We start from the raw sequence: 20,772 nt of genomic DNA on the forward strand, positions 1-20,772 counted from the left end.
GTTAGAGGGCTCATTCGACATGCGATGTACCAGATCTGCCCATTCAAATTTAAGAGCGAGGTACTGAAAGCTATTTGTACAGGTCTAGCTGCTTGGTTAGTATTGCTGTGAAGTGATAAAGGAGCGTTTTTTCATGTGAGGTCCATTTCCTCAGAGAGAAGTTATCCAAAACCCTGCCTGGAGGATGGGTACCAGCCACGCTGTGGGAGTAGCAGGAGAGGGTCTCTCTGTTCAGCACACAAACTTCCACTGAATTCTCCTGCTCTCAGTACCGAGCCTCCCTCACCCTTGGCTGCCCTGGTTCAACACTGCCTGTAAGAAAGCAGCTGGTGGGGGAGGACGCTGGCTGCCCTGGTTCAACACTGCCTGTAGGAAAGCAGCTGGGGGGGAGGACGCTGCTGGCGGCCCGAGAGAGGGGTCTGTGGCTCTAACACAAACTTTCAACCAATATTCCTGCTTCCACCTGCCCCCCTCACCCCGTTGTCAGGAACACTCTGTAGCCCTCATTCTTTAGCCTTTAGTGGGTCCTGTGTACATGTCAGCTCCCCTTCCTCGCAGCTGGGATATTCAACCTTCTAAGCTTTGCTTCTCTCTCACCCTCCTGCTCCCCATCTTTCAAAAGTTTTGCTCACATTCCTCCTTCTCTATCATCTACTTTTCTGTTTTTCTTAAGGATTTATACTTACTCTCATTTTTACATTCAGTTCTTTTTGTGGAAGTTCATGATCATATTTAGCAGTAAATCAAAATCAAACTTCCAAAGATACAAGCAAAGAAGCCTCTCTGGGGGTGGGGTGGGGGGAGGATACTCCAATAAGAAAACATGGTTCTTTCAGGTAGGGGGTAGAATTATAGCCAAGAGATGCTTGCAATTTCTTTCTGTTTTGTACACTTTCGACAGTAAATAGGTATCCTTTATGAATCAAAAAGTCGGAGGGTTAAAAATCATTATTAAAAGTCACTTTCTGAAACACAGATCAAGATAGTGTAAACAGGTGTGTAGAAGAAACTCCAACTCCTCAACACAGTCTACACAACCCATGGTTTTTGCCTCTGTGCCAGGGAGTCCTGTGGCTTCACAGAAACACCCTGAGGTTTTCAGAGGGTGGCAAGAGTGGGACAAGGTGCTGAGTGGAAGGGGTTCTGGGCCAGTCTCTAGTTGTACCACAGTGGCACTTTTTCATTCTGCTTTATAGGTAAAAATTCTGCTAATAATTTGATCTTTTTAGAGAGAGCCACACTAATAAAGATGCTTGGAAATTCCCGATGAAGATAGAAATGAAGTGAGGGTGGTGGGGGGGAAGCCCCTAAGGATGACATCATGCTATTACCCTGTGCCCTACCTGAACCATCAGAAATGGCAGTGGCTGCTTGAACATCCGTATAAGGAGCTTGGTGCTTATACTGTACAAATTTGGTGTACAAGAATACACAAGTACACACACAGCTAGCAAATGGGACCAATCTCGAGCTTGTTAACCACACACAGCCACTCTCAGACACCAAAGGCGGGTGCTCAGCCAAGGTCTGGCCAGTGTCAGTCTCTGACTTCAGTTTCTTCATTCGCACAATGAAAGGACTAAGGTCCCGGAAGTTCCAAGGCGCATCCTCTTATTGATACAGTGACTGCCAACTCCCTAGAGAAACAAAATGTCCCCACCTAAGGACTCCTTGAGAAGTGGTATCAAGTTATGAAAATCCAATCCACTTCCTCCAGAAGAAGGTTTTAATTCTTCTCTGGCCAAATAGGCCTGCCTGGCTCTACCATGAACGAAGCAAGTCAAGTACCAAATGCTGCAGCTTAAAAATGAGCTCTAGGGCTCCTAGGAGCAAAGCCATCCCTTTCTTTGCTGGGAAGCTGGCAAAGATCTAAGTTCACATCCCCCTTCGTCGGCTCCAAGCACAAATTTGGGTCACTCTCTTCCTGTTTGCATTCTAGTCCTACAGAGAAGTTCTCCTTTGGCTAGTCAGGGAGGGTGGATTCCATTCAAATTCTTAACCTGTCTACAAAATAACATCTCTTCTTCCCCCATACACTTGTTTCCTTTGCCTGATCTACCTTTCTGGAATGGTCCAAAAAACCAGCAGCAAAGATCCCTCTGCCTGGCAGGTTAGAAATGCTTTGGAATCAGTGAGCATCAGTGCACTCTTGCCTGACTCTGAGCTCCTTATCTGTCTGGAAATAGAAAGAGAGCAAGAAAGACAGAAAGAAAGAGAGGAAGGAAGGAAGAAGAAAGATAGAGAGAGGGGAGAGAAAGAAGGAAGGAAGGAAGGAAAGTAGAGAAAGCAAAAAAGTAAGAAATCTTTAAAAAGAGAAAGTCTCAGAAACCTTCTGCACATTCCCTTAGAGGACTTCGGCTCAAAAGCAACTCTTTCACCAAGGTTCCCTTTTTGCAAACCAGTCACATTGTGCTTGACGGGCCTTTTTCACCATCTGTGTCAATGCCACCCCCAGCTCTCTTCGGTGGTACTGAAGCAAACCACAGGAACATTTCCAGTGCCCGAAGCAGGAATTTATATACATACAGATGACTCAGATCATTTCTAGAGTTGTTTGTTGGTTTTGTTTGGTATTTGAAAGCAAAGTAAGTGATCTGAGTCAAGCCTGGGTTCGAGTTCCATTCAATGGCTGCAAAAAACATGTCTGTGAACTTGAGGTCTCTGTTCAACACCCAGATCACATCATAAAGGAGGATTTATCCTTGCTTGGTGGAGATGAAAGGGAAGGGTGTGTGGGGAGGGGTTTGCCCACTCACTGCATCTGTGGTACTTCTTTACCCACTGTGGGCGGCTCCTGGAAATAATCTGACCCCAGAGAGCAAAAGATACCTGAGTTCCAAAAGCCCATGCAGCTGGATTCCAGCAGCAGAACATGATGCTTCCCCCCAACTCCCCAGCTGGTTTCTCCTGCCTGGAACCCACTGAGCTCCTGAAGAGCAAGAAACCTAAACCACTGGCTTCTTCTCCATGAGACAAAACACCCAGTTCTAGGAAGCTGTTGGAAAAGATGCCACCCCAAGGTCCAAGCTGGAATTCTCCCTGCTGCAAGCCTAACCCTTGGAAGGATACCCCGTGGACCCTGCTGCAGGGTTCGGATGGTCCCTCCACTCAGCATCCAGGGTAGGATGGTAAGGACTTCCCAGAGCACAGCCACCAGAGAAAGGTGAGATCAGCGACAAGAACTAAGAAAGAAATAACTTGCATCACTGACCAAGGAAGCTAATTAACAAGAGGACAAAAAAACAGCAGCTCAGTCACAGGGAAATGAGACTCAATCAGAGCAAAAGCACTTTCAAAACGAGAAAGGATGAAGCAGAAAGCGCGAGGGAGCCGAGAGAATGGAGGGTTAGAGAAGGCAAGGAAGGGACTGGTCCTTAGGAATTCAGGTCAGGGAACAGGGAGCCGGGACAGAATTCACAAGAGGGCGGCCAGGGAGGAGGTGCGTTTTTCTCTCTGGCCCTCAACACCGTCCGGGACCTCAGGAGCCGGGTCTGCTGCCCTCTAGCCCTCTGGGTTCAAGGGCAAAGCTTTGGGAGGCATCGCTGGGAACGCACGGAGCGCAGGATGGTCCGTCCCGAATCGGGGGCAGGGGGAGGGGAAGGCGTGCACGGCTATTGCTCGGTTCCTGACAAGTAAACATCTTGCCCTGAACAGGCGCCGCGTCCCCGTCCGGAGCCCGGAGGAGGGCCCTGCTCATTCCCACCAAGGGCGGCAGCGGGACACCCCGGATTCCCGGCCCCCCGGAGGCATAAAAGGGAGGCAATAAAACGGGAAAAGGAGACTATGAACCAGTCCACGCCAGAGAAGCACAGCGCGAGCGCGGCCCGCTGCCTCGGCCTCCGCATTGGGGTCGGGTGCGCCCCGGAACACGCTCTCCTCCCCCAGCCCCCGCACCCCCGGAACGGGATCTCCCCTCGCGGACAAAGCCCGGCGCTGGGCGGGGTGGGGCGTGAGCGGGGGACACTGGGACCCCGCAGACGCCCGCACAGGTGGGCTCCGTACCGGGTGTCGGTGCCGGGGGCGGAGCCCGGTCTCCCTGGAGACTGTTGCCCAGGGGACGCGGCGGGCGGGTCCCGGAGCGACGGGAGGGCGCGAGCCTCCGGGCGGCGGCGCGGAGCCCGCGGGGGCCTGAGGGCAGGCCCGCGGCGCGGAGCCGGTGAGCGGGGCATCCGCGAGGGGCGCGGCCCTGGGCGGGGCCCGGACAACGGGCGGGCGCGGGCAGGGCCAGGGGGCGGGGCGTCCAGAGGGTGGGGCGGGGCCAGCCGAGGCGCGGGCACCGTCGGCAAATTCTCACAGCCCCAGCTGGGCGAAGCTCTGGAGAGCAGGCTTGCGCTCTGAGCCTTGCGGACGCCGCCGCAATTCCTCCCCGAGCCCCGCTGCTCCCCGCGGGCGGGTGGGGCTACGCCTGGAGCTAGGGGACCCCGGACAGCTTGCGAGCGCTGCCCCCGGCCCCCTCTTTCTGCCGGTAACCAGAGGATAGAAAATGCCACCTGCAAAGTGAGCGAGGGAGGGCCGTCCGCCAGACAGCTCGGGTTCCCAGGGAATCACTAGAAAGGGCGGGGCACCGGGCCCATGTCACTTGTCAGGAGCCCGGGTCACCAGAGTAAACTGGCTCAAATCCAGTGCGCGGCCGGCTGTCCAGCCGCTGGGCCCCGCTTTCCATCGGAGTTCCTCTCACAAGTCCGATTTAGAAAATAAATGGGTTAACTCGGGACTGTCACGATACATCTATTCATTAAGATGAACTGTGCGTGCAGGCAAAGCGTGTCTGAGGCAGCGCGGTAATCCCCACGCACTTCGTTCTAGATGCTATCCAGGCATCACCTTGTAAGGTGGGCATTGTTCTCCCTCCAGTTGTAAATAATGCAGAAGCTCGGAGGGCAGGGAACCTCACTACCACCCCCCACCACTCACACCGCACCCAATCCCACAGCCTCTTAGAGCTTTAGGACCACTTTGGATCGGTACCAGGTTCATATGGTTTTGCCCTGCAACGTCCCAGGTCTCCTCGAGTGCTCCAACCTCGACCACAGTGGAGCGCAAACGGCGAAGGAGAGTGTGAGGTTCAGTGACCCCAGGGTGTCCCACCCCTGGGGCAGAAGAAAGCGGCCTGAGCGGCATTCTACCTCCACCGAGGGTTCCAGGTGAGGCGCCCAAGGCAGGCCCGCCTGTCCGAGCCCAAGGAACCTCCCTCCATCCCAGCGTCGCCCAGAGCCTGGGAAAAGGGCAGGAGAAACTCCAACAGAAGTTCCCGGGAATCTTGAAGAAGCCTGGAATGCGCGGACCAGGCGGACCGGTCCTGGAAAGCCCCGGGGCCCTCGGCGATCTCTGCGTACTGTCCCCAGCACCCCTGTCAGGGCCGGGGGTGCCGGGCTCCCCGGGATTCTCGAGAAGAGAAGAGAGGGGCTTCAGGATAGGAGAATCTCCCTTGGTATCCCATCACCGGATGTCACACACGCGTACACTCGCATGCACGTTCACACACATACACACACATTCGGGCACAGTTACCTAAACTGACACACACACAATGATGCGGAAAGTCATATGGTGGTGGTGGTTTAGTCGCTAAGTCGTGTCCGACTTTTTGCGACCCCATGGACTGTAACCCGCCAGGCTCCTCTGTCCGTAAGACTCTCCAGGCAAGCATACTGGAGTGGGTTGCCATTTCCTTCTCCTTCTTCTACATAAACTGACACACACAATGATGCTCAAAGTCACATACTCCTGTACAAATATTCAGAGACCGAAGATACACAGACAAACACACATAATTACTGTATGTCAACACACAATCACACAGCCGCGGAGACCACAGACACACACGCACTAGTGCGCATTCACACTGAACCCGGGCGCTGCGAGCTGGAGAAGGCGGAGCCTGGCCGCTGGGTGGGAACAACCCCGCATCCAACCCAGGGCGCCACTGGCAAGCTTCTACCTCCACTCCTGCTCCTCCTTGAGGCAAGAGACAGTACACTCGTGGATGGGACCCGGACTCAGCCCGAGGAGGGAGGGGTTCCCAGTGGGGGCAGGGGCGGAGGTCGGTAGGACCACCCTTAATGCACAGAATCCAGGTTTCCCAGGATGAAGTATAAGCCTCAGGGTCACACTTGGACTTTGGATGGGTAAACATGCAGGGAGGGGTTCTTTGACAGGCATCCTGACTAGGGAGGGGTAGTATCCCTAACAAGCCTCAATCAGGAAAGGATAATGACCCTCTAAGGCCAGGCAACAGAAGAGATTTTCCAAGTAGCTGACAGGTTTTGGAGGGTTCCATCTCCACCTGTGGGTGCCCTTCTCCCTAGGGGCCCTGTGGTGCAGACTTCCTTTCTCTCCAGCCTGGGTTTGATTGAAAGTCAACCTCAAAGCAAGGTCTCCATTAACAATGTTCAAATGAGGGTATTATTTTCCTCTGGAGCCAAGAGAAAAACCCAGGATTCTTTGAAATGGCAAAAGTCACAGAAGTCATCCTGCCTGTATTTACAAATGTCCTGGAACTGCACTGACAAATTCTAGAGTCAGCATGCAATCAGCTGTTTGGGAGATAATTAAGTGAATTACTACAGACATGTGGAAAGTCTCTAGGACAGTGCCTGGTGTGTGGTATATGAAATGCTCAGACATATTTTCTCTCACAGAGATGCTGCGACCCACTAGTTAGTGGCAGAGAGGGGGAAAAAAATCAAAGTGTCCGATCTGGTTCCAAGTTCGGATATATTAACTCCTTTCTGAAATATAAGTGAGTTACTGGCAACCCACTCCAGTATTCTTGCCTAGAGAATCCCCATGGACAGAGGAGGCTGGCAGGCTACAGTCCAAGGGGTCACAAGTTGGACACGACTTAGCGACTAAACCACCACCACCACCATAAAGAAATTAGTTAGGTGGATCAATAAATTAGTTTCACCATTGTTATAAAGAATAAAGAAATTAGAGTCCCACTTCTCTACTAGCTATTGCCAAAAGCTATTGTTGTTGTCACTCAGTTGAGTCCAACTCTTTACAACCCCATGGACTGCCACACACCAGGCTTCCTTGTCCTTCACTAACTCCTGGAGTCTGCCCAAATTCATGTCCATTGAGTCAGTGATGCCATCCAACCATCTCCTCTTTATAAGTTCCTGAGCTTGCAGCAAGAGATCAGATGAGCCTCTGCGCCCACCTGCCAGAGCCCCTTGTCACATTCAGCAGGCCTGGAAGAGGGAAGCGTATTTGCTCCACTCCTTCTGCACCCTGTCCTGACATTTCTATGTAAGCTGACTGTAATGAAATGTCAGCTTCTCTCTGCTGCCCACACATATCCCAACCTCCAGCCTTCCTGGAATTCTGCTTGTCTCTCCCTTTTCAAACCTGGCCCTCAGCACTGCAAGGGGTCAGAGTATGTCAACCTCAGATATGCCACTTTGGCATACTGATTATTTGAAATTAAAAGGAGTTGAGAAACAACCAGTGCAAAAAGGACTCTCTGAACCTTTTTGTCCCCTAACACCAGGAAATAAATCTTCCGCATGAAAGGTACCTTCCCTGCACTAAGAGGAAAAAGACATCCCTAATCACCACAGGCAGGGAATTTAGGGGCAAGGGGTTTCCTTGACAGCTTGAGTGAAGAACCCACCTGCTGAGGCAGGAGACTCAGGAGATGTGGGTTCGATCCCTGGGTTGGGAAGATCCCCTGGAAGAGGAAATGGCAACCCTCTCCAGTATTCTTGCCTGGGAAATCCCATGGACAGAGGAGCCTGGTGGGCTACAGTCCAGACGGTTGCAAAGAGTCGGACATGACCGAGCCTGAGCATGGACAGATGGAGGCTATATAAGCAAACCCTGTTAACTTCTTCACCATCTTACCACCCCTAGCCCAAACCCCTTCTCTTGTCTCTTTGTCTTAAAGGCACAGAGAAGTCTGGTGACTTCTGTGAGTCTCATATCTTTGGAGGGGGGCTTTCGTACATATGTATGTATTTAAATTTGTTTTTCTCCTGTTACTCTGTTTATTACAGGGCAGGTAGGAGGGGTCTCAGCCAGGAACTTAGAAGGGTAGAAGGAAAATTATTTTTCTTTCTCTATAGCATTTTTAGATGTGGTCAGATAAGAAAGCTGAGTAGGAGTACTTCCCTGGTGGCTCAGTGGTAAAGAATCCACCTGCCAATGCAGGAAACACAAGTTCAGTCCCTGATCCCAGAAGATTCCCCATCCTATGGAGCAACTAAGCCTGTGAGCCACAGGTACTGACCCGCATGCCCTAGAGCCCATGCTCTGCAATAAGAGAAACCACTGCAATGTGAAGCCCAAGCACCACAACTAGAGAGGAGCCCCCAGTCACCATAACTAGAGCGACAAAGACCCAGCACAGCCACAAATAAATAAATAAATAATTTTTGTTTAAAGGGACACAGTTGTCTTATATATAAAAAATAAAGTTGAGTAGCTCTAAGACGAGAAAGGCTATACTAAAAAAAAAAAGATGAAACTAACAACTAAAAAAAAATGGAATTAACCAAAAAAAAAAAAAAAGGAAAAAGTTCAATGCTTATTTTAAGTTTTATTAGGAAAAACAAGATGATTCTGGAAAACAATCCTCCTCAAAATGAGGAGACAGTATCCACAGTTTTGTTTTGTTTTTAAATTTTGTTTATTTATTTATTTTTGGCCACACTGTGAAGCAGGTGGGATCTTAGTTTCCCAATCAGGGACTGAACTCAAGCCCCCTGCAATGGAAGCACCACGTCTTAACCACCAGACTGCCAGGGAAGTCCCTCCATGATTATTCACGTAATTCCCCCATCCTTTTGTTCCCTTGATCTCTTTACTCTTTAAGCACAAGGAATGAAGGAACTTAATTACAGGAGTGTCTGCCTCCTGCTCTCCTGCCACTTTTACAGATTTTCATTAATCTTTGAGACTCTCACCCCCAGATCACTCAAAAAGTGGCTCATCTGTAGTTAAAAACCAAAGTTAATTAGAATCTTGAAGCTTGTTTCTTTTGCCAATTCCCCGAGCTTAGACCAAAAAAGTCTGCCTGAGCTGAGGCTTCCAGAGTCTGTGATCTTGAGGGGAGGGACATTAAGGGAGGGGAGGCACAGATTTTTTAAAATGATGTTCATGTCTGCAGTGCTTATTCTGTCAAGTGTCAGCCCCAAAGCAGGCTTTCCAGGTGGTGCTAGTGGTAAAGATCCCACCTGTCAATGCAGCAGACATTAGACAAACGTTCAGTTCCTGGGTTGGGAAGATCCCTCAAAGGCGGGCATGGCAGCCCACTCCAGTAGTCTTGCCTGGAGAATCCCATGGACAGAGGGGCTTGGCGGCCTACAGCCCATAGGATCACAAAGAATCAGACACGACCGAAGTGAATGAGCACACACGTGACCCAAAAGCATTCTTAGTTGCAGGGTCTCCTGGTGAGAGGTGGGAGCACCAGCCCTGGAGTTAGACCAGGATTTGGATGAGTTTCCTGATCTCTCCAGACCTGTTTCTTCAGTAAAAAGAAGATCCTGCAGGACTTTCCTGGGGGTGCAGTGGATAAGAATCTGCGTGCCAATGCAAGGGACACAAGTTCGATCCCTGGTCTGGGAGAATTCCACTTACCACAGAACAACTTAGCCCGTGCCCCACAACTCCTGAGCTGGAGCTCTAGAGGCTGTGCTCCACCACAAAAGAAGCCACTGCAATGAGAAGCCTGCAGGCTGCAATCAAGAGAAAGCCTGTGCAAAGCAGCAGAGACCCTGTGCAGCCAAAAACAAAAATAATTAAAAAAGAAGATCTGGCAGACAGTGTCAACGTGGCAAGTGGAGGTAAGGAGCAATGGGACAGCACAGGTTAGGGGCTTCTAGCCGGGCCTCGCAGTGGGCACCTGGTTATACCCTGTTTTCCACCGTGGTTTCCTGTGAGTCTTAGGTTTCCAGTTCTAGCATGTGATTCTTATGGAAGGACAGGATGTTACAGATTTTTTTATACACTTTAGAGAAGAAAAACTATTCCTCTGTTTGTGGAAAAGGTCAATTGTGAACTTTTATTCAGAGAAAATTAGAGTAAGGGGATAAATAGGGTGCCTGGAACAAGAGCAGATTGTGTGAATCACACATCAAAGAACATGAAAGACACCCTGGGGACTCAGGAAACTGACCTTCTCGGAAGCTTCTTGTGAAAACTCTAGATGCATTTGAGAAGACCTGAGGGTAAGAAAATTCGCCCAAGAGCTAGGGAGTTTTTTAAAGTTGGGTCCAAACTTGAAAATGGTAAAATGAACGAATCTGGCAATATTAGACTTCACATATCTGCAGGGCTGCAGCTTAAGATTGTTTCTTTAAGACAGGGGGCAGAGGGTTTGTGCAAGGCACATGATAAGATCCACAGCAGTCAGTACTGAGAGATGCCGAAATGAACAACAGCAGCAGAGGGAATAGCTGCCAATATTTTCTGGCCCATACAACATGCCAGTCATTGTGCTAAATGTTTTTAAATTTACCATGAAGCTTTTAAAACATGGCAGCCAGTCCTCACAGGAAAGGCGTCTATTGGTATGTCTCCTTCCCTTAAATCTGGGCTGGGGGACTTCCCTAGCGGTCCAGCCGGTAAGACTCCATGCTTTCATTGCAGGGGGCACAGGTTTGATCCCTGATCAGGGAACTAAGATCCCACATGCCACGTGGTGTGGCAAAATTATATATATATCTAGGTGGCCTTTTGACTTCCTTGAGCAAGAGTATATAGCAGGAGTGATGCTGAATGACTTGAGAGCTGAGCCCATAAATGGCCATACAGCTTCCAGCTAGGTTTGGAGTCAAGCAGTAATGCTTGTTCTCGGAGTTCTGACCATCAGGAAAGTGTGGCCCAGAGCCACCATGCTGTGAGGAAGCCCAAGCTAGAAAGAGAAGCCAGCGTAGGCACTCGGGTTGACAGTCCCATATGAGCCCAGCCTCTGAGTCAGCCCCATCCAGGCAGCCGGAGGAGTGAAGACACTTCCAGGTGGAGCTTCCCTATTGGTCCAGTGGTTGAGAATCTGCCTTGCACTGCAGGGGACGTGGGTTTGATCCCTGGTTGAGGAATTGAGATCCCACATACCAAGAAGCAACTAAGCTGTGCACTACAACTACTGAGCCTGTGCACCACAGCTAGAGAGTCCAAGCGCTGCAGTGAAAGATCCCGCACAACGAAGATCTCAGGTGCCGCAACAAAGATCCAACAAAACCAAAAAAAATGTGTAACATTTAAAAAAATTTTTTTAAAGGAAGAAACTTCCAGGTGATTCCAGCCCCCAGGTGTTCATGTAACCAGCAGTCCTTTGAGGGCCTTCCCCACTGACCCTAGACATCACAAAACACAGCCAAGCTGGCCTGTCAAGCCCTATCTGAGTTCCTGGCCCATAGAATCCATGCTTATAATAAAACAGTTGCTGCTTTATAGCTCTAAATCCAGTGTGATTCATGCAGCAATGCATACCTGGAACTTTATCTCATTAAGTCCTAAAAACAACCCCACAAGGTGGTTATTATCATCATCTCCTTAAGGAAACTGGGGCCCAAGACTTACCCAAACCTACACAGCAAATGGCAGAGCAGGAAGCTGAAACCACAAGACCAACAACTAAAGCTGCTTCTTACAGCGAATCATCTGCCTCTTATAGGGCACCAGGCTGGATTTTGTTTTTTTCTTTCTGACCACCCCTTGGAACATGTAGGATCTCAGTTCCCCTAACAGGGATGGAACCTACGCCCCCTGCCTTGCAAGCCCGGAGTCTTAACCACTGAACTGTCTCAATTTTTTAATGCATGATATGTCCCCATTTTGGGCTTCCCTGGTGGCTGAGACAGTCAAGAGCTTGCCTGAAATGCAGGAGACCTGGGCTCAATCCCTGGGTCGGGAAGATCCCCTGGAGAAGGGAATGGCAACCCACTCCAGTATTCTTGCCTGGAAAATTCCATGGGTGGAGGAGCCTGGAGAGCTACAGTCCATGGTGTTGCACAGAGTTGGACACGACTGAGCAACAGGACACACACATTGTGCCCATTTTATTGTGACCCAATCCCACCCCTCAAGACCATCTTATGGGGGACTTCCCTGGTAATCCAGGGGCTAAGACTGCATGATCCCAATGCTGGGAACCCACCTTCAATCCCTGGTCAGGGAACTAAATCCCATATGCTGCAACTAAGAGTTCAGAGGGAGCAACTAAAAGCTGCTGCATGCTGAAACTAGGCCTGGCACAGCCAGATGAGTAAATGAAACAATTTTAAAACAGACAGTCTTACAGGCCACCTGGACAATGAGGGGTCTCTGCAACTGTTAGATGGTGTGACCCAGTGCCCTGGTGGGAGGTGGTCAAAACCAATGGGGTGGGTCCTAGGCCCGTTCTATTGAACACCTCTTTTTGATGACAAGAATGAAAGGAGATTCAAGAACTGGCTCACTCATCGACAGAAATGCAAACAGAATTTACAAATACCTGGAGAAAGAAGTCTGTAAAACTTATTCTAACAGAAGTGGGTAAATCTGGTAGAAACAAATACAACGTAATTACATGTCAAGCTCCCTAATTAGAAATACAGAGTAGGGAGGAAGGGAAGAGGCCTCAAGAGAGAACGGCATCCAGAGAACTCAGGGTTGACCCAACAGTCATTCAGAGGCAGCACTGTAAGCCCTTCATGAAGGAGCCAACTGGGTCCTGGATTTCCTAAGGACCACTCTCTACTTGAAACTATATCCAGATACTTGCTTCTCTTGGTATTTGAACCTTTGTGGAGCCCCCAATCATATTTGATGCTTTTGAACTGTGGTGCTGGAGAAGATTCTTGAGAGTCCCTTGGACAGCAAGGAGATCAAACCAGTCAATCCTAAAGGAAATCAACCCTGACTATTCACTGGAAGACTGATACTGAAGCTGAAGCTCCAATACTTTGGCCATGATGCGAAGAGCCGACTCATTAGAAAAGACCCTGATGCTGAGAAAGATTGAAGGCAGAAGGAGAAGAGGGTGACAGAGGATGAGATGGTTGGATGGCATCATTGATTCAATGGACATGAGTTTGAGCAAACTCCAGGGCATAGTGAAGGACCGGGAGATCTGGCGTGCTGCAGTCCATGGGGTCACAAAGAGTCAGACGCAGCTGAGCGACCCATATGACAGCATGGTTGGTCTACAGAATATGGCAGAGTGATGCCAAGTTGCCTTGGAGATTGGGTTATAAAAGAACATGGGGCTTCAATCTGGGGCAAACTTTGGTCTTTTTTTAAAATCTTTTATCTTTCTCTCATCTTTATCTCTTGGCTAAGCCAGCAACCAAGTTATACGGACACTTAAGCTATCCTGTGAAGAAGCCCACATGGCAAGGAACTGAGATATCAAAACCTTGGCAGGTATCTCCAGCCAGGTGCACCTGCAGCACCAGCTGCTCCCTGATTCTGACCTACAGAAACCGTGAGATAGCGTTTGTTGTTTAAGCTGCTAATTTTTTCATTTTGTTTTGTATTTTTAACAATTTTATTTATTAATTTCTGGCTGTGCTGGGTCTTCATTGCTGCTGGGCTTTTTCCTAGTTGTGGCAAGTAGGAGCTGCTCTCTAGCTGCAGTGCACAGGCTTCTCATTGAAGTGGCTTCTCTTGTTGTGGAACACAGGCTCTAGGGCACGAAGGCTTCAGTAGCTACAATCGTGGGCTCAGTAGTTGCGGCTCTGAGGCTCTAGAGCACAGGCTCAGTAGTTGTAGAGCAATGGATTAGTTGTCCCACAGCATGTGGGATCTTCCCAGACCAGGGATCAAACCCATGTCTCCTGCACTGGCAGGTGGATTCTTTAGCACTGAGTCACTAGGGAAGCCCTAAGCTGCTAAGTTTGGGGGTAACTTGTTACACAGCAGTAGATAACAAATACACTGATGGCTGCGGTGTTCACTATGTGGCCTAGCACCTGCTCCAGGCTTAGTATAGCAGAGGCTCTATCAATACCTGTGACTGAACAGTCAGTACAAACAACTCCTCCACTGTAATAATGAGTCAGAGACATTCCTAAAGAAGTGGCAACAGGCCGAGTGAAAGAAGCCAGCCACAGAAGACCACATCCTGTGTGATTCCATGTATAAAATGTCCAGGATAGGCAAGTCCATAGAAACAGAAAGTAGAGCAGTGGTTGCCAGGGCTGGGAGGGGTTCGGGAGAAATGGAGAGTGATTGCTAGTGAATACTAGGTTTCATTTTTGAATAATTAAAATGAAACTCCAATACTTTGGCCACCTGATGAGAAGAGCCGACTCATTGGAAAAGACCCTGATGCTGGGAAAGATCAAGGACAGGAGAAGGGGGTGACAGAGAAGGAGATGGTTGGATGGCATCACCAATTCAATGGACATGGGTTTGGGTGGACTCCGGGAGATAGTGAAGGACAGGGAAGCCTGGCATGCTGCAGTCCATGGGGTTTCAAAGAGTCGGACATGAGTTAGCAACTGAACAACAGCTACAAGATTTCTTTTTGAGTGATGAAAATGTTCTATAATAGGTTATAGTGATGGTTGCACAATTCTGTGACTATATTAAAAAATACTGAATTGTATACATTAAAAGAATTTTATGGCATGTGAATTATATCTCAATAAAGCTTGTTATGTTCTAGAAGGGGAAGAGGAAACCAGGCGAGGTCACTATCCCAAGTCAGAAGTGGCACAAGAGGGGCTGGCCCATTGTAGGACTGGGGAAAGTGTTGGGGTGCTTCAAGTGGAGGGGCCCCTTTCATACCTGGCGCAGAGAATGTGGGAAGCTCTCGGGAAGGCTAACTGCTGCCAGTCAGTGAAAGGGTGTCTGTGTACTCATCCTACAGGGTTTCAAGCCGCCTGGAGCCCAATATCTGGGGCCTGGACATGGCTCTGACTTCCTGTTCCCTATAGACCATCCCACCCACACATGGTTGACACCCAGCTCTACCGGGAAGGCCTCTCCACCTGCCCTTCATGCAGAAGGGGGGTGGGTGGCCACAAAGCCGCAGGTTGCAACTTCTTAAAGGACAGAGTGGCCTCCACAAATGAGGCGCTCCTACAGCAGAGCCACCCAGTGATGCAGGAAAGCAGGTCCTGGATGAAAGGCAAAACGAGCCGTGAATTTAGAGCAAAGAAAAAGACTTAAACAGCACAGAGTACACTGGTACATCGTATCTAAGAGGTGGTCGATTTACTGGAAATAGAAACAGCTCCAAAGCGGACTTTGAACACGTGGTGGGGCAAGTGTGTCTCATGGAGGCCACGGGGAGATCAGAATCTTTCTTCTCTCTCTGGCTTCTGAGGTTGGTTTCAGAGTCAGAAGCTGGCAGTCGAACCCAAACAGCTCTTCACTGCACCCTCCCAGAATCTAGGATGAACCTGGGGACCTCTGCGAGCCTGATGAAAGTATACACACAAATGGTCTCCTAGGAGCTTTTTTCTGGGGAGAAGTTCTGTGATTTTTCAACAGATTTTCAAAAAGATTTAAAATCTGGGACTTCCCTAGCGGTCCAGTGGTTAAGAATCCAGGCTTCCACTTGGGGCACAGGTTCAATCCCTGGTTGGGGAACCTAAGATCCCACATGCCAAAAAAAGGGGGGGGATTTAAAAATCTGAGAAAGGTTAGAAACCATTGAGTAGTGAATCTGTAAGGCAGGTTTTATTTACAAACTTTTCATAACTATGCAATTAAATACATATAGTATAAACACACACTTATAAAACATATAGCACATATATAAAAACGTGCACATGCATAATCTAGGAAAATCACAGCCGATAATATCCAGAAGATGTAGACACCCCAATCTCAAGACCCCCAAGTATCTTTTAAAACTGCAGGGCTTCCTGGGTGGCTCAATGGTAAAGAATCCGTCTGCCAGTTCAGGAGACGAAGATTCCATCCCTAATCCTGGAAGATCCTGTATGCCTTGGACCAGGCAACTAAGCTAGGGTGCCACAACCACCGAGACTGTGCTCTGGTGCCCAGGAACTACAACTACCGAGCTCATATGCCACAACTAAAGCCCGGGTGCCTAGAATGAGAAGCCTGCACACTGCACCTAGAGAGTAGCCCCTGCTTGCTGCAACTGGAGAAAGGCCCACGCAGCAACGAAGACCCAGCACAGACAAAAATAAATAAATTTAAAAAAAAACTCTGAGAACTCGACTTCATCTCTCCTGTCCTGACCCCAAACAAATCACACACACACACACATTCAGGGTGGCAGTGGAGATGGCTTCCCCTCCTAAGGGTCTCAGCCGTTTGGCAGTGTACTCCATTCTCCTAGGTACCCCTTCCCTAGGCTCAGCCTCCAACCTTCTCCTTCCCCACTCAGCCATGGGTTTGCACGTCCTTCTCTCCTGTTGTCAGGAAACCCCAGATCTGAAGAAAACCTGTAAGCCTTCAGGGACCACAGAGAACTCTGAACGTCCCATTCCATCACCCATCTCATTCCATCTCTCCTTGGCAGAGGCCCTGTATATCTCCTCCTTCCACTTTCAGGTCTCCAGGCTGCTTCTACCCCAGGAACCTACCAGGTAGGTTCAAAACAATAGCTTCGGGTCTTCCCTGGTGTTCCAGTGGCTAAGCCGCCATGCTGTCAATGCAGGGGGCCCGGTTCAATCCCTGGTCAGGGAACTAGATTCCACGTGCCGCAACTAAGAGTTCACATGTTGCAACTAAAGACAGCGCGTGCCTCAACTAAGACCTGCCACAGCCAAATAAATAAATAAACATTAAAACAACAACAACAGCTTCTTCATCGGTTGTCAAGCCCGTCTCTGGGGCTACAGCAAGGATCCTTCCATCACTAAGCACCTGTCATAAGCCAGCACATTTTAGGTGCCTTACGTCCATTTTTGCATTTAATCATCACAAGAAGCCCCTATGGCAGGCCTTCTGTTTCATAAAGGAGGAGGGTGAGGCTCGAGGAGGTGACGCTGCACAGCTAGTGATGGGAGAGGCAGATGTGAACCAGGTTGACCCCCGAGCCCTGCTCTCACCACTGAACCATGCTCCCTTTCCTGGGTGTCCAGAAGAACCAGATTTGGGCCACGGGTCAAGAAGACACTTGAGTCCTGTTGCCGTGACTGTGTCACCCAGTAGGTTGAGGACCCTTGGGTGGACTTCCCACGAAAGGCTCAAGAGTTGGGCAAGGTGGCAGTAGAGGTTGCAGAGGTTGGGCCCTGCTTCTGCTGGACAGAAGGGGAGAATGGGCACTACCTAGGCAGACTAGGGTGGGCTGGGCACCAGAAGCTGCATCCTCCTGGGACCTCTCTCTGTGGAGGAACAGAACCCAGGAGGCCAGCTCCGCCGAGACAAAGGACTGCAAGAACAGACAGGCTGTCTGGACCCCAAGCTAGCATGGAGACAGAGGGAACCAGTGAGAACAGGGCGGGGACGACCCTCTGCACAGCTGATGGGCTCCCAGAGGCCTCAGCCCTCCTCCCACCTGGGATCCAGATTCCCCTCTTGGGCAACATGGGGGCGCATTTGGAGACAGCACAGGACAGGGGTGTGGAACAAGCTCTGCCACTTCCTTTCTGAGTAATACCTAGATAAGTTACTAAACCTCTTTGTGCCTCAGTTCCCCCTTTTGTAAAACACAGATCATGATAGTGCTTCAAAGAAGAAATTAGTATTTGGGGGACTTCCCTGGTGTTGTTGAAGCTGAAGCTCCAGTGCATTGGCCACCTGATAAGAAGAGCTGACTCATTGGAAAAGACCATAATACTGGGAAAGATGGAAGGCAAAGGGAGAAGGGGGTGGCAGAGGATAAGATGGTTAGATAGCATAACAGACTCAGTGAACATGAATTTGAACAAACTCTGGGAGATAGTGAAGGACAGAGGAGCGGGCTGTAGTCCATGGCTTCATAAAGAGTAGGACACGACTTAGCCACTGAACAACAACTGGTGGTCTAGTGACTAAGACTCTTACTCTCAACGCAGAGGGGTTTGATCCCTGTTCCGGGAACAAGATCCTACATGCACAACTAAAGACCTGGCACAGTCAAATAAATAAATAAATAAGAATAAGTTAGTATTTTCAAAGTGCCCAGAATACTACCTAGCACAGAGTAGGTGCTACAAAAGGGTTTGTTTTTATTGTTATTAAAGATGCGACAAGCTAGACTAAGGTGGCAATTCAGAGCTGGCCAATAGCAAGGCTCATTGGTATACATACTGCTAATAGGATCTGCAGAAACGAAACTAGTGTGAAAGATACCTTTTCTGGAGCTGGTTGTGCTCATCTCAGGGTGAGGGGCTGGGTCTTTGAGATGGGAGTTCTAGGTCAAACTCCACCTCTCACCCAGGCTCTGTGATTCTGCTGTCTTCCCCCATCCCCACCACCCCCCCCCTCACCTCTCTGTAGCAGAATTGAGGGAATTGCGCTCACCATTCCCTCTTCAAGACACCTTGACTGATGGTCTTATCGTGCTGACCACTCAGGGTACCAGGCTGCAGGTTTTGGTCTCTGAAAGACTTAGCTGTTCTTGTGCCCAAGCACACCCATGCCAGCTGTTCACCTTTGTAATTACACAGTGTGGTCAGCGGATAAGTGGGTGAAATATGGGTGTGACTAGAAAGAGCTGTTTCCATGAAAACAGAATTGAATCCTTTAGAAAACAGTAAAGACAACTCACTAAAACAAAGTTTCCGTTGAATGAGACTGAGCAAAGCAACTGTAAAAGGTAGGGGAAAAGAATGAGAATTGACAAGGACTCTATGCCTTACTTAAGAATGATGACCCAATCAAACAAAAGCTCTTGGCCTCACATCAGTACATCTATGTACTTTTTTGGGGGTGGGAAGAGGGCATGCTGCATGACAAGGGGGATCTTAGTTCTCTGACCAGATCCTCTGGCATTGGGAGCTTGGGGTCTTAACCACTGAACTGCCAGGGAAGTCCCACATCAGTATACAGGGATATGTTTTAAGTTAAGATGCTTAGATTTGAGAGGCAGCATTTTCATAATTATCTACCTAAACCGAAGTTTCAGTTAATCAGTCAATGAATCACATAGGATAAACGGGCTCCTATGGGACCTCCCTAGTGGTCCAGTGGCTAAGACTCTGCACTCCCAATGCAGGGGGCCTGGGTTTGATCCCTGGTCAGGAAACTATATCCTGTATGCTGCAACTAAGACCCAGTGCAGCCAAATAAAGTAATAATTTTTTTAAACTGCTCCTAAGAAGCTAGGTATCTCATCACAGTTGCATCTAATCTAATTGCTGCTGCTATTGCTGAGTCACTTCAGTCGTGTCCGACTCTGCAACCCCATAGACGGCAGCCCACCAGGCTCCCCCGTCCCTGGGATTCTCCAGGCAAGAACACTGGAGTGGGTTTCCATTTCCTTCTCCAATGAAAGAAAGTGAAAGTGAAGTCACTCAGTCATGTCCGACCCTCAGAGACCCCATGGACTTCAGCCCACCAGGTTCCTCCGTCCATGGAATTTTCCAAGCAAGAGTACTGGAGTGGGGTGCCATTGCCTTCTCTGAATCTAATCGCTATTTTGCCTTAATCTGTTTTTCAAACTGTAGTTGGAGACACTGGGGTGGGAATAACGGAAGCCACAGCAAGAACATAAACATCTTCCCAGAGCATCCATCTGACTCAAAAGTAAGGGGGAATAGCAAAATAAACATGGATTATCGAGGAATAGAATGTAAAATTATTGTTAGGATTAAAAATAAAACTTGAAGCTTCAAAGCAAGGTCATGGTTGGGGTGGGCTGCAGCAGGCAAGGGTCACAATCCCATCTCTCTGGTGGGAGGAGCGGGTGGGAAAGTTGGAGAAGCAAGGTCCATGAGGGTAAAGGTCATGGCCAGCTGCCTAGCCATCTCCCAACCACTTTCCCACAAACCTGCAGCAGAAAGCCGTCCTGCGATGGCTGCCTTCAGAGCAGCCTGCCCACTTGGGCACCCCATCTCACTGCTGCAGCTTGCAGGTGATGGGGCTGAGATCACTTGATGGTAGACCTCACTAGAAGCCTCACCTCCACCCTCCTCAGCCTCTGTCCTCCGAGCTCCTCCAGACCTTGAACAGTTAGAAAAAGCTGAAAAAAAAAAAATGAACCTCCTGGCTTTGGCACATCTGAGAGGAACAGGCTGATAACAAAGGGCAAAGCGATTCCAACCTTTATCTGTAAAATGGGGGTATTTACTGGCACACACCCTGTGCATTCCAAAAGGATCATTTGTGGGAGAATCAAATAAGATAGTGGTTGGGGACTTTCCTGGTAGTCCAGTTGTTAAGATTCCACACTTTTTTTCAATGCAGGGGGAGAGAGTTGAACCCCGGTTAGGGAACTAAGATCCCACATGCCAAGCAGCATAGTCAAAAAGTTAAAAAAAAAAAAAAAAAGGATAGTGGTTGAATAAACCCTAGCACAGAAGCAAGCCTCAACAACTTATGACAGAGATACCTGTCATTTAAAATCCATTCAGTCCTACAGTGTGGGGTGCAAAGATTCGTTCATCCAGTGGCAAACACAGCAACTTTTGAAGTGCCCATTCCAAACTAATACAAGTTTTTCCTTATTTCTAATCCTCACGACAATCCAATAAAAGAGATATGGTTATGTCAATTTTCAGATGAAAATCTGGAGGCTCAGAGAGGTCAAGATCACTAAGCGTTTAGGATCAAAACCAAGATCTCAACTTCCATCTAGTTCCTAAACTGTTGCTTTTGACATGAACATTAGACTTTCTCTCTACTCATTCTCAAACACTGTGCCTCCCACTGGAAATACTAAGCCTCACACATCTTATGAAGCTCCCTTATATAAGACTCAGGGCTGCACTTAAT

At 49.0% G+C, this 20,772-nt stretch overlaps 1 protein-coding gene across 15 annotated transcripts in view; it reads right to left on the bottom strand.

The window, feature by feature from the left end:
* The window catches only part of PIK3CD (phosphatidylinositol-4,5-bisphosphate 3-kinase catalytic subunit delta), a 61,450-nt gene that overhangs the window by 31,669 nt on the left and 9,009 nt on the right, over positions 1–20,772 (bottom strand). For 2 of the 15 annotated variants that reach the window (XM_069545754.1, XM_069545745.1), the window contains exon 1: positions 4,003–4,180. The exons of 11 other annotated variants lie outside the window; for them this stretch is intronic. The gene's annotated coding sequence lies outside the window, so the exon portion shown is untranslated. Of the gene's footprint in view, positions 1–4,002; positions 4,181–19,828; positions 20,021–20,772 lie in introns of those variants that run through there. 2 more of the 15 variants (XM_069545751.1, XM_069545752.1) reach the window with 2 other exon arrangements.

The sequence above is a fragment of the Ovis canadensis genome, chromosome 12 (assembly GCF_042477335.2).
Source record: "Ovis canadensis isolate MfBH-ARS-UI-01 breed Bighorn chromosome 12, ARS-UI_OviCan_v2, whole genome shotgun sequence".
In the NCBI taxonomy this organism is placed as follows: domain Eukaryota; kingdom Metazoa; phylum Chordata; class Mammalia; order Artiodactyla; family Bovidae; genus Ovis; species Ovis canadensis.